Here is a 13,937-nt window from a genome sequence, read left to right on the forward strand (position 1 = left end):
TTTTATGGCGCCGTTAACCGCCTGGGTCGTAATGAGGCCTATGTTGAACCACAAATCAAAAATATTCATGGCATGCTGAAAATAGAGAATGGGGTGCACACATCCCAATCTGCTTAATCAGAGTCCTCCACAGCACTTCTCTCCTGAAATTGATACTTTGGCTACCACCATGGAAACACTGTTCTGAGCAGAGCTGGGCAGAGTAGAGCAGAGCCGAGCAGAGCAGAGCCGAGCCGGGCAGAGCAGAGCGTGGCACCATAACAGTGATCCATAAATAACCAAGGCACTGCATGCAAAAAAAATGGTCAAAAGAAATGTTACCATAGAACCCTAAACCTAATTGTCCTACACTGGCATCCACTACCTGCTGAGGTACTGTTCAGGCCCATCCCCATTTCCCGCAAAGATATAACAACAAACATTAAACTCATAGAGAAACTCACTGTCTCTGGAGCTGCATACTCAACCAGGAACCGAGTCATAGCTACGGATTATTGAAAAACACAAAGAGAAAACCTTCCTCACAGAGAAATGGTGCTACATCTGCAGCCACACATTCAACAAGGAGCCGAGACATGACACAAAACCCAGCTACCACCAACAGAAACGTTACCTCAGAGAGAAACTCCCCAGCAGGAACCACCCCCAGCTACCACCAACAGAAACCTTCCCTCAGAGAGAAACCCCCCATTCTAGAGTCACATGCCAGGCAGGGACCACCCCGAGCTACCGCCAACAGAAACCTTACCACAGAGAGAAACTCCCCATTCTAGAGTCACATGCCCAGCATGAACCATCCCGTCTACCACCAGCATAAACCTTACCTCAGAAAGAAACTCCCCATTCTAGAGTGACATGCCCAGCAGGAACCACCCCCAGCTACCACCAACAGAAACCTTCCCTCAGAGAGAAACCCCCATTCTAGAGTCACATGCCAGGCAGGGTCCACCCCCAGCTACCACCAACAGAAACCTTACCTCAGAGAGAAACTCCCCATTTTAGAGTCACATGCCCAGCAGGAACCACCCCTAGCTACCAGCAACAGAAACCTTACCTCAGAGAGAAACTCCCCATTTTAGAGTCACATGCCCAGCAGGAACCCCCCTAGCTACCACCAATAGAAACCTAACCTCAGAGAGAAACTCCCCATTCTAGAGTCACATGCCCAGCAGTAACCACCCCAGCTACCACCAACAGAAACCTTACCTCAGAGAGAAACTCCCCATTCTAGAGTCACATGCCCAGTAGGAACCCCCCAGCTACCACCAACAGAAACCTTACCTCAGAGAGAAACTCTCCATTCTAGAGTCACATGCCCAGCAGCAACCCCACATGCCAGGCAGGAACCACCCCCAACTACCACCAACAGAAACCTTACCTCAGAGAGAAACTCCCCATTCTAGAGTCACATGCCCAGCAGTAACCACCACAGCTACCACCAACAGAAACCTTACCTCAGAGAGAAACTCCCCATTCTAGAATCACATGCCCTGCAGGAACCACCCCTAGCTACCAGCAACAGAAGCCTTACCTCAGAGAGAAACTCCCCATTCTAGAGTCACATGCCCAGCAGGAACCACTCCCAGCTACCACCAGCAGAAACCTTACCTCAGAGAGAAACCCCCCCATTATAGAGTCACATGCCAGGCAGGAACCCTACCTAGCTACCACTAACAGAAACCTTACATCAGAGAAAAACTCCCCATTCTAGAGTCACATGCCCAGAATGAACCACCCCGTCTACCACCAGCATAAACCTTACCTCAGAGAGAAACTCCCCATTCTAGAGTCACATGCCCAGCAGGAGCCACGCCTAGCTACCAGCAACATAAACCTTACCTCAGAGAGAAACTCCCCATTCTAGAGTCACATGCCCAGCAGGAACCACCCCTAGCTACCACCAACAGAAATCTACCCTCAGAGAGAAACTACCCATGCTAGAGTCACATGCCCATCAGGAACCATCCCTAGCTACCACCAACAGAAACCTTACCTCAGAGAGAAACTCCCCATTTTAGAGTCACATGCCCAGCAGGAACCACCCCTAGCTACCACCAACAGAAACCTTATCTCAGAGAGAAACTCCCCATTCTAGAGTCACATGCCCAGCAGGAACCACCCCTAGCTACCACAAACAGAAACCTTACCTCAGAGAGGAATTCCCCATTTTAGAGTCACATGCCTGGCAGGAACCACCCCTAGCTACCACCAACAGAAACCTTACCTCAGATAGAAACTCCCCATTCTAGAGTCACATGCCCAACAGGAACCACCCCTAGCTACCACCAACAGAAATCTACCCTCAGAGAGAAACTACCCATGCTAGAGTCACATGCCCAGCAGGAACCACCCCTAGCTACCAGCAACAGAAACCTTACCTCAGAGAGAAACTCCCGATTTTAGAGTCACATGTAAGGCAGGAACCACCCCTAGCTACCACCAACAGAAACCTACCCTCAGAGAGAAACTACCCATCCTAGAGTCACATGCCCCGCAGTATCCACCCCTAGCTACCACCAACAGAAACCTTACCTCAGAGAGAAACTCCCCATTTTAGAGTCACATGCACAGCAGGAACCACCCCTAGCTACCACCAACAGAAACCTTACCTCAGAGAGAAACTCCCCATTCTAGAGTCAAATGCAAGGCAGGAACCACTCCTAGCTACCACCAACAGAAATCTACCCTCAGAGAGAATCTCCCCATTCTAGAGTCACATGCCAGGCAGGAACCACCCCTAGCTACCACCAACAGAAACCGTACCTCAGAAACCTTACCTCAGAGAGCAACTCCCCATTTTAGAGTCACATGCCCAACAGGAATCACCCCTAGCTACCACCAACAGAAACCTTACCTCAGAGAGGAACTCCCCATTCTAGAGTCACATGCCCGGCAGGAACCACCCTTAGCTACCACCAACAGAAACCTTAACTCAGAGAGGAACTCCCCATTCTAGAGTCACATGCCCAACAGGAACCACCCCTAGCTACCACCAACCGAAATCTACTCTCAGAGAGAAACTCCCCATTCTAGAGTCACATGCCAGGCAGGAACCACCCCTAGCTACCACCAACAGAAACCATACCTCAGAAACCTTACCTCAGAGAGCAACTCCCCATTTTAGAGTCACATGCCCAACAGGAACCACCCCTAGCTACCACCAACAGAAATCTACTCTCAGAGAGAAACTCCCCATTCTAGAGTCACATGCCAGGCAGGAACCACCCCTAGCTACCACCAACAGAAACCATACCTCAGAAACCTTACCTCAGAGAGCAACTCCCCATTTTAGAGTCACATGCCCAACAGGAACCACACCATGGCCAGATGTGTATACCACAGCTGCCACAAAGGGTAATCCTGCAAGCAGGCCTCCTTGTGCTCCTACCCCCATAACACTTGCTCTGTCTCTCTCTGGGAATTCAGGAAAGAACTAAAGAGTATATTCTTCACACTGCACCTACTGGGATCAATAACGCCTATGATGCCGATCAAGACAATTGACTATCAGACTGGTCCAGAAGCTTATGCCACATGCCTGCCCTCTTTATGTATAGCCAGCAGCATGACCTTCTGTGGGTTTTTAATCAATGCCTGTCATTAATTGTGCACCACTCGAATTGGCAGGTATCAATATGTTCTACCTCCCCAATGCCACTTTGTCCCTAACAATTTGTAAATAAAATGCTACTATCAAAAAAAGAATAGAGACTTCCTTACGGTTGAGGAAAGACAACTTGATCAAGAGCCATCACTCTTCAATTTGTGGGGGTGGAACACTTTCTTCCTCCACGTTATCTCACAGTGCAACATCTGTCCCATTCTAATTAATTGTAATCCTTCCCTGGGATACAGACTAAAGACCAGGAACTAAAATAAAACATTCAGAAGCTTTCTTTTAAAAATCACTCTTTTCCTCTGGATTTAATCTATTTCAATCCCAAGATAAACAGCTCACTCCCTCACCCACTTACTCCCTCACTCACCCATGTACTAAAGCACATAATCACCCAATCTCACTCACTCTTTTGTCCACCAACTTGAGTTTGACTCTTTCCTATGTGACTGCGCCCTCTCCTCCTCTCACAACCTCCCTACTCACACTTCCTTAACCTTGTCTTCCTATCATCCTCCCTCGTCTCCACCAATATCACTATGAACCAATTCCACCTCAGCCATTTGCAATTCACTTTCATGTCACAGTCCTTCTTCCTCTCTCCCCATCCACAAAACATGCATTCAAGTTAGAATCTATGGTTCTGATGTGGCTGAAATCCAATCTGTTCTTCTTGCTGTCTCTCTTCCCCTGGCATCAGCCATTGATGTTGAATGACTTCTGCCTGGCTCTTAGCTCCCCCTTGGAATACCACTACCCGGCTGAACCTTTTCTCCAGATGCTCCTCTCCCTGAACCCTTGATCCGTGCTGGTGTCTATCTTCTGATGGCTGAAATGCACCTTCACTTAGGTTACTGGCACAAATCCCATCCCCTCCTCCTCACCACCTACAAGGATGCTGTCCAGAATCTCCCCAAGAACCATGACCTTTCGAAGTTGTATACTTAACTGACCTCATCTTCACTCTCCGCTCAACCCGAAAACTCCCCTTTACTATTCTATCTTGCCACCATCTTTACTCTATCTCCGCCTCTTTTTTCAGCTAAGCACTTTTCCCACTTATTGTCTACGCAGACATCTAAGACCATTATTTCTCTTCTCTACCTCTACCTCTATCCTCCTCCCTCTCTATGCCTTTTCTCACCTCTCCTTCTAGATGCCTTCGCTCCTTCTATCCTACCTAATTGTCTGAACTGACTCCCATTCTCTTAACTACATTCCCATCTTGCACCCTATCATGTCCCTTTGCTCCACAAAGTATTAAAGAGCTAGACCCTCCTAACTTGCTCCCACTTAACCTCCATCTTCAACGTATGCCTCTCCTCAGTGATCTTCCCCACCTGCTTTAAAGTAAACACTGCTCTGACTGTCCTTAGGAATCCCTCTGTGAATCCTGACAGTCCGGATAACTATCCTCTCTCCATCACTCTAAGCCCCTGGAACATAATGTTTTCCTCCACATCACTCTCTATCATGAAAATAACAATGGCTGTGACCCACTCCAATTAGGTTTCCACAGTCAATTTTCTACTACAGGGGCCTCACCCATGTCTCCCACTTCCTCGAAACTGCCCACCACTCAGACCTCTCCTCTGCCATCATCCTTCCTGACCTCTCAGCATGCTTTGACAAGGTACAGGGCCCGACTGACCTCTCGACCGACTGTGTCATATGTATTCAAGACTCAGCCATCATTTGCACTGCCTCTTTCCTCTTCGATTGCTCCTTTTCCATATTTTGGAAAAACACAATCTTCTGATGCTGCCTTCATATCTGTGGGAATCCTCCAGGTCGCTGCCCTTTGCCTTTTAATGACTATCCTCTACATCTCCTCCTAACGCAAGATAAACGTCCCCTTTGGCTTTGTCTATCATCTCTTCACCGATGATAACCAAATCATCATCTCTATCGCTGCCTTCAAACATGATCTCTCCAACAGAATCCATGTGCCTCATTATAAGTTTGCTGGTCCCGGAACTACGGTACCGGTATGCATGCTGGTACTGTAGTTCCCGGACCAGCAAACTACGAGTTCTGCTTGCGGGTGCCATCGCGGCTGCCAGGTCTGACCTGGCGGGCGTACCGGCATCGCGAGCAGAGCATGTCGGATGCACCGGCACCGTTCTTAACCAGAAAGGCCGTAATGACCCAGTAATTGCCCATTCCTGGGCGCCGGAAAAAAAATATACTGGCGGCAGCCGTGACAGCCGGCCTCGTAATGAGGCCCTGTGTCTGCTTCTCAGCCATTCACCACTGGAAGTCTCTTTGATGCCTTATGCTTAACTCATCAAGTAAAGAAGTTATATGTCTCGTGGTCCATGGTACTCCTCTCTCCTGTCATATTTCATTTATTTATTTGATTTATTTTTGCATTTATAAAGCACGCTAAACCCATGGGCACCTAGGCGTTGGCTATGGACAGAAATCAAGAAACAGAACAAAAATGGTATATTCTCCTCTGATTTTCTCCCATCCCTGAAGGCTCGCAACCTGGGGTTTCTCTTTGATGGCTACCTCTGGCTCCAACAATTCATGATGTTAACTGTCACATCCGAAACATTGCACCCACCTCACCTACCAATAAGCCAAAAATGTCCTTGCCACTCTTGAAATCGGTTGACCCTACTCCTGAGCCAGCCCCTCTTTGGCCCCCCTTTGCACTCTCCTTCCGCCTCCTTAAGTTTACCCCTTGCAGTCTCTATAGCCATTGCTACTCCTCCACTCACTCTCCTCACTCTAGTTAGCTATCCATGCACAACCACTCACTCTTCAAATTTCTACTCCTTATATTTAAACCAATCCATGATTAGCCCATCCTTATTACTATTCCACCATCCATACTCAACTCTTCACTGGCACCCTTAACCGTTCTGTTCCTCGCGTTCTCTCTGCATCTTTTTTGTTCCGTCTCCCTACTTGCCCCCGCCACAGGGACGGCCGATCCCTGATACCATAAACGCGCCAACGTCATTGCATTTAAATCAGCACTCAAATATCACCTTCTCTGCCTTGGAAAATGCTCCTCTTTTTCATTTCAAACCTACCCCCTTAAGATTTCTCTCCCACCTTCATTTTAGCCGTAGCACCCTATCCCTGTTTACTTCTCCATGCCTGTTCAGGTATGCATGGTCCCCAGCAAATGTTTCAACTTAGCCATCCCAACAACGGGCCTAATACCCACACTCATTTTCCTAATGTACAGAAAACAACGAAATGTTCCAAATAAATAAATAACAATACATTTCTCCAAAAAATAATTCATCACTGTGCGAATGTATTAACTTGCTAACACATTCACTCAATAACTCTCTCACTCACCCTCCCTCAGTCTCGCACTCACTCGCTAAGCCTGCACTCACTCATTCACTAACACTCACTCAGTCGCCCAACGAAACCCTCCGTTTTGCACGCAATTAATTTAAATCAATTAAAACCTTTTTATTCATAACTTTTCACATTCTGCTCTTTGTGCCCTCGGTTAAAAGCAAAACAATTGTTTTAAAACTGTTGGGAGACATTAAGCAGGGTACATATGTGTGATTGTGTTTTAATTTAATCTTTGACTGCTCCTCTAATTAGAAAAATGCTAACAAGGCAAAGACTCTCTCTGGTGAGTGTAAGAGGGCGCTCTCTGGGGCAACATCTGGAGAAAGACTGAGGTCAGTGGTTTGGTGATCTTAAAACACGAGTCTGAAAGTATCTATATTTGTGCACTCAGTCATTGAGTCACCCAGCGCCTGGAGATGTTTATGAAGGGAACGCATTGTGAGTAAATGCAATCACTCACCCACTCACTGGTTGACTAGCTCATGCACTCACTCACTTAGGGCCTGATTCATGGAACGTTTTCCTATGGGATTGCGCTATTATAGAACACTTCCATGAATCAGGTCTTTAGTCTCCTGCTCAATTTCCGAGTAAAGTCATTTATACCCACTGGCAAATTAACTTACTCAAGCTTGCACCCAGCATCAAGGGAGAGCGAAGGCTGTAACACATGTGATTTAAGTGAAATCACTCGCTTGCTTGAAAACTCATTCAATAACTTAGCAAGGTGCCAAAGGTGCCAAGGTGCCAAATGTTCAATGCACTCATATATGCATTCACTCTCTTTTGCATTGATCATTCACTCATGCCATTCACTCATATTCACTCATATAGTGTGCTTTACAATTGAAATCAGCCACTTACACTCACACTCACATGTCCAAAAACTAGGGTGGATATGTATGTATGGTGTCCTCTATAACTCAAATCACTCTCTCACTTAATCATACACCCACCACTTGCAAATGAAGAAGTCTATATAGAATGCCCTATAAGTGGAATCGCTCACACACACAGAAATTACACACCTGACACCTAGGGTCAGTTGAGTTTGTTTCGAGTTCATTATAGATGTAATGAGCTGTTCACCCCACCACTTTCTGTTTTATTGTTTCTGCTCATGTCAAGTTTGGACAAACCATGCAGATGTCTTCTCCTCCTCGCTACAACCACCAACTTCGCTGCATTTCCAGAGTTCAGCACCCTAGAGAGGCAATACTCAATTTATTTATTAAAAGTCCTGTGTCAAGGTGTGACAAAAATATAATTTCCCACTAATTTGGATATCAGCACTACAATCTTGACTTGGCTTCTATTTATTTTATTTTATTTATTTATTTATTACATTTGTTACACGCCCACACCCATGGGTATCATGGCGAGGTTACAGCGCAAAGTTAGCATATTACACACAATAATTCACATATTGCACAGTGCAGTTATTAAAGAACATGATTACATTTGGTTACACACAAGTGGACGATACAGGTTGCATGCAGCATATTTTAAACCCGCTCAAAAACGATGTCATTTCTACTCTTTAAATAGCTAAATTTTGAGTGATTTTTTAAATCCAGTGAAGGAGCCTTCTTCTTTGATGCGGTTGGGAAGGGAGTTCAAATGTTTGGGGGCTAAATATCGCAAGCTGCTGCCTCCTGCTTTGGTATTCTTGTATCGGGGTGTCTCTAGAAGTCGGAGGTTATTGGACCTTAGTATTCTAGTGAAAACTCTTTTTTGAATGGCTTTGTTTAAGTACTTAGGAGTTGTGTCCTGTTGGCATTTGTAGGTTATGCAGAGTGTCTGATTTCCTGATGCCTAGAGCTGCTCTTAGGGCTTTGTTTTGTATGAGTTGTAATTTTTTAAAGTTAGATTTAGAGGTACCTAATAGTAAAAGATTACAATAGTCGAGCCGCGAAAGAATCAGTGCTCTAGCCAAGGTGACTCAGTTGGTAGGGGTGAGGAATTGTCTACTTAGTGAAATTAATATCGCTGTGTATGCTGTGGTGGACGAGAGATTACTGATATGTTTAGTCATGGAGAGATTGGCATCCAAGTAAACTCCTAGGGGTTTTACTTGTTTTGAGACTGGTATGGTGGTACCATCAATGTTGATGGATGCATAGTCAGAGTTCAGGGTGCTAATGTTAGATTGAGAGCCCACTATCAAAATGTCGGTCTTCTCATCGTTGAGACAAAGGCTATTTAGAGCCATCCAGTTTTGGATGATAGCTTATATTTTATTGATGAGTAAGGTGTCTTGGGTGTAATTACCTGAGAGCGGGATGGGGATCTGGGTGTCATCCGCAAAGTTGTTGTAGATGACACCCATATCATCTAAAGCTGAGAATAGGAGCTTAGTGTATGCATTGTAAAGTGTGTGTGAAAGGCAGGAGCCTTGTGGCACTCCAATGGGGACGGAGATGGGGTCAGCTGTTTCCTTTCCTATAGTAGGAGAATACACAGTTTGCCTGAGTCTCTAATAGTGTCCATTTGGATTTCAAGGTCCAGTAGAGCCGTTTTGGTGCTGTGGTTTGGCCTAAATCCGGATTGTCTTGAGCCAAGAAGTTGGTTATTTTCTAAATGGGTTTGTACTTGATTATAGGCTATTTTATTAATGATTTTGAGTAGAAAGGGGACTGTCGTTATTGGCCGGTAATTTGTAGTTACAGTTGGGTCTAGAGAAGGCTTCTTAAGCAGAGGGGTGACCCACGCTTCTTTGATACTGGCATTTCTATGGAAACAGTGTTCTATTGAAATCTATAATTGGGTATTACAAAGATGCAGTTTTTGGTCAATTGCTAAAAATGTGCAGATGATAACATTTCTATCATGAACAAATGTGAACATAGTCATCCATAATTTGTGAACATAAACACTGGAATTTGATATGACATTCTACCTTTTTGCTAGAAAGATAGTTACTAGGTGAAGCTGCTTTTACTTTCTATAGGTGCTCCTATACTGGCATTTAAGAAGCCACTTTATTAGACTGTGCTCCAAAGTATCCACATTTGAATTCATCGAATGGCAGATCCATTAGATTTAAAATTTGCTTTATAGCAGTTTTTATATGCGGAAACCATACAATCAAACATGTTCCTTGTGTTGCCTTCTCATGATGAACATGTCATCACTTGCTTGCCATGCTGCACATTTTAAGTATTTTTTCCCAGGTCTCTGACTGCCTCTGCTGGCATTTCCCTGCCCGCTATGAGGCGTCTCAGCGGGCAGGGAAATGCCTCTGCCAAGGCTATGTAGGTCACCAAGTACCGCAGGGGACTGTATGTCTTGGCCTGCATCATTTCCCGGCATCCCTCGCACTCTGCATTTCCCCTTAAGCTGAACTGTCAGAACCTGGTCATGAAATAAAAATTCTGCATTCGTGTCATTCTGTTTTAGTTTCAAAGTTAGGCTGTCAGTGGCACACCTGAGTCCCAGTTTGCACCACCATCAGAGAATGTTTGCATTAGTCAATCTTAAAAGAATTACAGAAGCAAAAGCCTGATCCTTTATCAATGGGACAACATGTCAAAGGGTCAATTGAACGTAATTAATGTAAGAGGCCAATCAGTGATGGAGGGCTGGTTATTCTGGGCACAGGCAAATATGGTGCATGCCTTTCACGACTGAATGATCAATAAAGGAACGTTCTTTCTGAATTTGGAATTTTCTGAGGACCCAATGGCAGAATATAAAGCAATAATTAACACTTTGAGGTACGGGACTTCAGTCACTTACAATGGTAATTAGGATATAAATGTATACCAAAACTGAAATGTTTAAAAGAGCTTTTAAATAAGTTGAGAACATGAAATTACTCTCTATTAAAATGTTATTTAAAAGAAGAGTGCACATTAAAATTAATCTGATCTTTAAAATGCACCAAATGTTGCCCGAGCCCCAATTACTCACTAGTTAGGCTGATTTTAGCAGAATCCCAAGGCCTAAAATAACTGGGAGCACTGAACTGTCGAGAGTGCAGTCTTCTGCAGGGCACCCTGGTTTGGCGGTCTTTGTTGCCTGGAGACCTGTTTTCCTCGTGCACGCTCAACACTCGAAAGGCCTCCCAAGGGCAGAGCGTGGCGCGAGTGCAGCGAGTGTGCAGTCTTCTGCAGTCTATGGCAGGACCAGGCTAATCGGGCTGGCGGTGACGGTGTCCAGTGAGTCATCCTGACCCACAGCGAGATAAAAGACAAAGTTGCTAAGGCGCACTCTGCAGCTGCTGCTGATTAAGTAAGAGTTTGCGGCTTAATACGTTTAATATTTTCTGCATTGTCATTGATATTAATTATGCCTGAAAACAGAGATATGGCACTGTATAACTACAGAAGTGGCACTAAAACGTTGCAGGCTGAACATAATTTAGCGCTCTGAGGCCTATGGTGTGTGATGCTTTATAAAAATGTAAATAAATAAATAAATACAATAAATAATCATCCTGCGGAGCCCAAAGCTGGACCCAAAGATGCAACTAAAAGCCTTGAAAAGGGCAAAATCACAGCATACTTCACTAAAGCACAAGTGGAAAACAATGCCCCGATATCGCCTGCAGATTGTAGCACGCATATAATGTACGTCAACATATACCACCATTGACAATAATACGCTGCTCAACCTTTGCAATTCGCTTCAGAGTGAAGTAAACAGTGACAGTGGGTACAGAGTCACTCTCCGAGCCTCACCATACCCATGATGCTAGCACTAACGGGCGGGGACTGGCCACTCAGCTGAATGCTAGCTTAAGGACATCCTCCCGCACGAACTATTTAATGGCCGCGGAGAGCTCGGAGATCACTATGATTACCTTGCTTACGACGCCCTCTATTGCGTCAATGCAGTTTGCTTTGAAGATTCTTTTGCAACTTTGCAATAAATTATATGAGGGAATACAAGAATTGAAAGCATGTATTGCGAAGCATGGAAGAGGGCATGGGTGGCATAACTTTGTCTAAAAGAACTAACGAAGCTGATGCAGTCCATCTCGATAAAACCTCGAACACTAACAATTTAAGAAGTTGTTCACTGGCAAGGATAAATACACAAAGAAGTGTCACCATTAAAAATGCTGGGATGCAAGTGCAACGTCCTAGACAGGCAGAGAGATTTAGGGCCTCATTACAAGGTTGCCAGGCCTACTGGCAACCTAAGCTTACCGTTTCTACCGCCCGATATCCATGTATTACCGGGATATTACGGGCGGCAGTGGAATGGCAAGTTCCCATTCCCGTGGAGTCCCAAAGTCCCAAAGGACTCCACGGGAATGGGAACACTGAAGCACGGTAGCAGTAGCAGAGGTTAAAGGTAGGGTGATGTAGTTTGTATTTAGCGGTAGTGTACAGTGGTAGAGTGTAAGGGATGTGCGAGTCCAGGGAGGAATAGTAGGGATGTGTCCTTTGAAGGTTAAAGTCATGTGAGCAGGGCTAGGGGTCTGTGATGCCAAGAGGCCTGCTGAAGATTTAGAGCACTAATGCCCTCACCCGAAGAACGACCATCCTATTTGAACTGCAGGTGCCACACTCTAGGGATAAATAAATAAGCAAAATTCAGACATAAGAGTGGTGCCCCAATCACATCATTCATGGGCACGTGGGTTCCTAGAGAGAAAAGGAGGAGACGTGCAAGGCTGTACCATGATTTGGGACAGGGGGAGCAGAGGTGATGCCAATAAATGTATCTACAAGGTCAGGGTGCTGTTTGTGCGTGCCCCAGTATCTGGAATAATGAGAAGGCCCATTTCTCTGACTCCATCTCATACTCTTACCTCTGTCAGCTACCTACCAAACTCTTGTGCAGTGGAATTACCACCCACAGTCTCCAAGAACCGTTTAGGCCGCTGTCCTTCATCAAACAGTCCCCTCCCCGCAGGCTGCAACTCCTATTACTGGGAAGCCAAAGGAACCGCTGAAAGCTTGCAACCTCAGACTGAGGTCTGCCTCCCTCACACCCACTACCCACAGCAGCGCATAATCACCGCCTTCGAGCCCACACAAATCTAGGTGATGCCAGGAAGCTTACTGTAACAAATTGCACACATGAACTCATGGACTGGTCACAGGGTGCTTCCTCCAGCACAAACAAGGCAAGTGCACCTATGTTCGCCCACCCCAGCAGCCACCTTGCACTGAACCCTCCTTCTGCACCATCTCAAAATGTTGAAATGTACAATGCCTGCAACGTTTAATGCATAATGCCTTCTGCACCACCACAAAATGTTGAAATGTACAATGCTTGTAATGTTTAATGAATAATGCCTTCTGCACCACCACAAAATGTTGAAATGTACAATTCCTGCAATGCTATTTCCTTTACCAAGTGCTCCAACTATAGCCCTACAACCTCATGTATCATTAATGTCAATATGCCTGCAATCCTTGTGACTGGAGATGCCATAATCCTGAACTATCATTTGCCATACTGTCCATCTGCCCCTGCTGCACCCCAAGCACACCATGTCAACAATAACACCAAACCTCCTCTTGCCTCCCCACCTGGCTGTAAACTCTCCACAGCACTAGCCCACAGTAATGCTCACACTAGCATGCACCACATCCAGCACAACCAACCCTCATCTAGACCCCAACTAGAAATCACAACATTGCTGCAACCCCCGCCAAAACAGATCACACTTACGCTCTAGAAATAAATGATCTCATCACCAACCTTAACCTGGATCCAGAGCTGGTGGCGTCGCCCTGATAACCAGAGAGTCCTTCCCTATCAGACAGCTCCAAACTTCCTTCAGGGACAATGTAGACCTACTATGCCTCAAATTCTCCCCTTCACCCACTTGTACCATCACCATTCACCATCTACCGCCCCCCCTGGTATCACACATAACTTCGAGGAATGCAAAGGGGACATCCGCCCAGCCACCCTCCTCAAAGATTGTGCAAAAATTCCAACCCCTATCATCACTGCCTTTATAAATGCCTCCTTCTCCTCGAGCACAGTGCCGGCCAGCCTCAAAGAAGCCAGGGTCCAATCGCACCTAAAA

This window comes from Ambystoma mexicanum, chromosome 12 (genome assembly GCF_040938575.1).
Source record: "Ambystoma mexicanum isolate Mex_15411 chromosome 12, UKY_AmexF1_1, whole genome shotgun sequence".
Taxonomy (NCBI): domain Eukaryota; kingdom Metazoa; phylum Chordata; class Amphibia; order Caudata; family Ambystomatidae; genus Ambystoma; species Ambystoma mexicanum.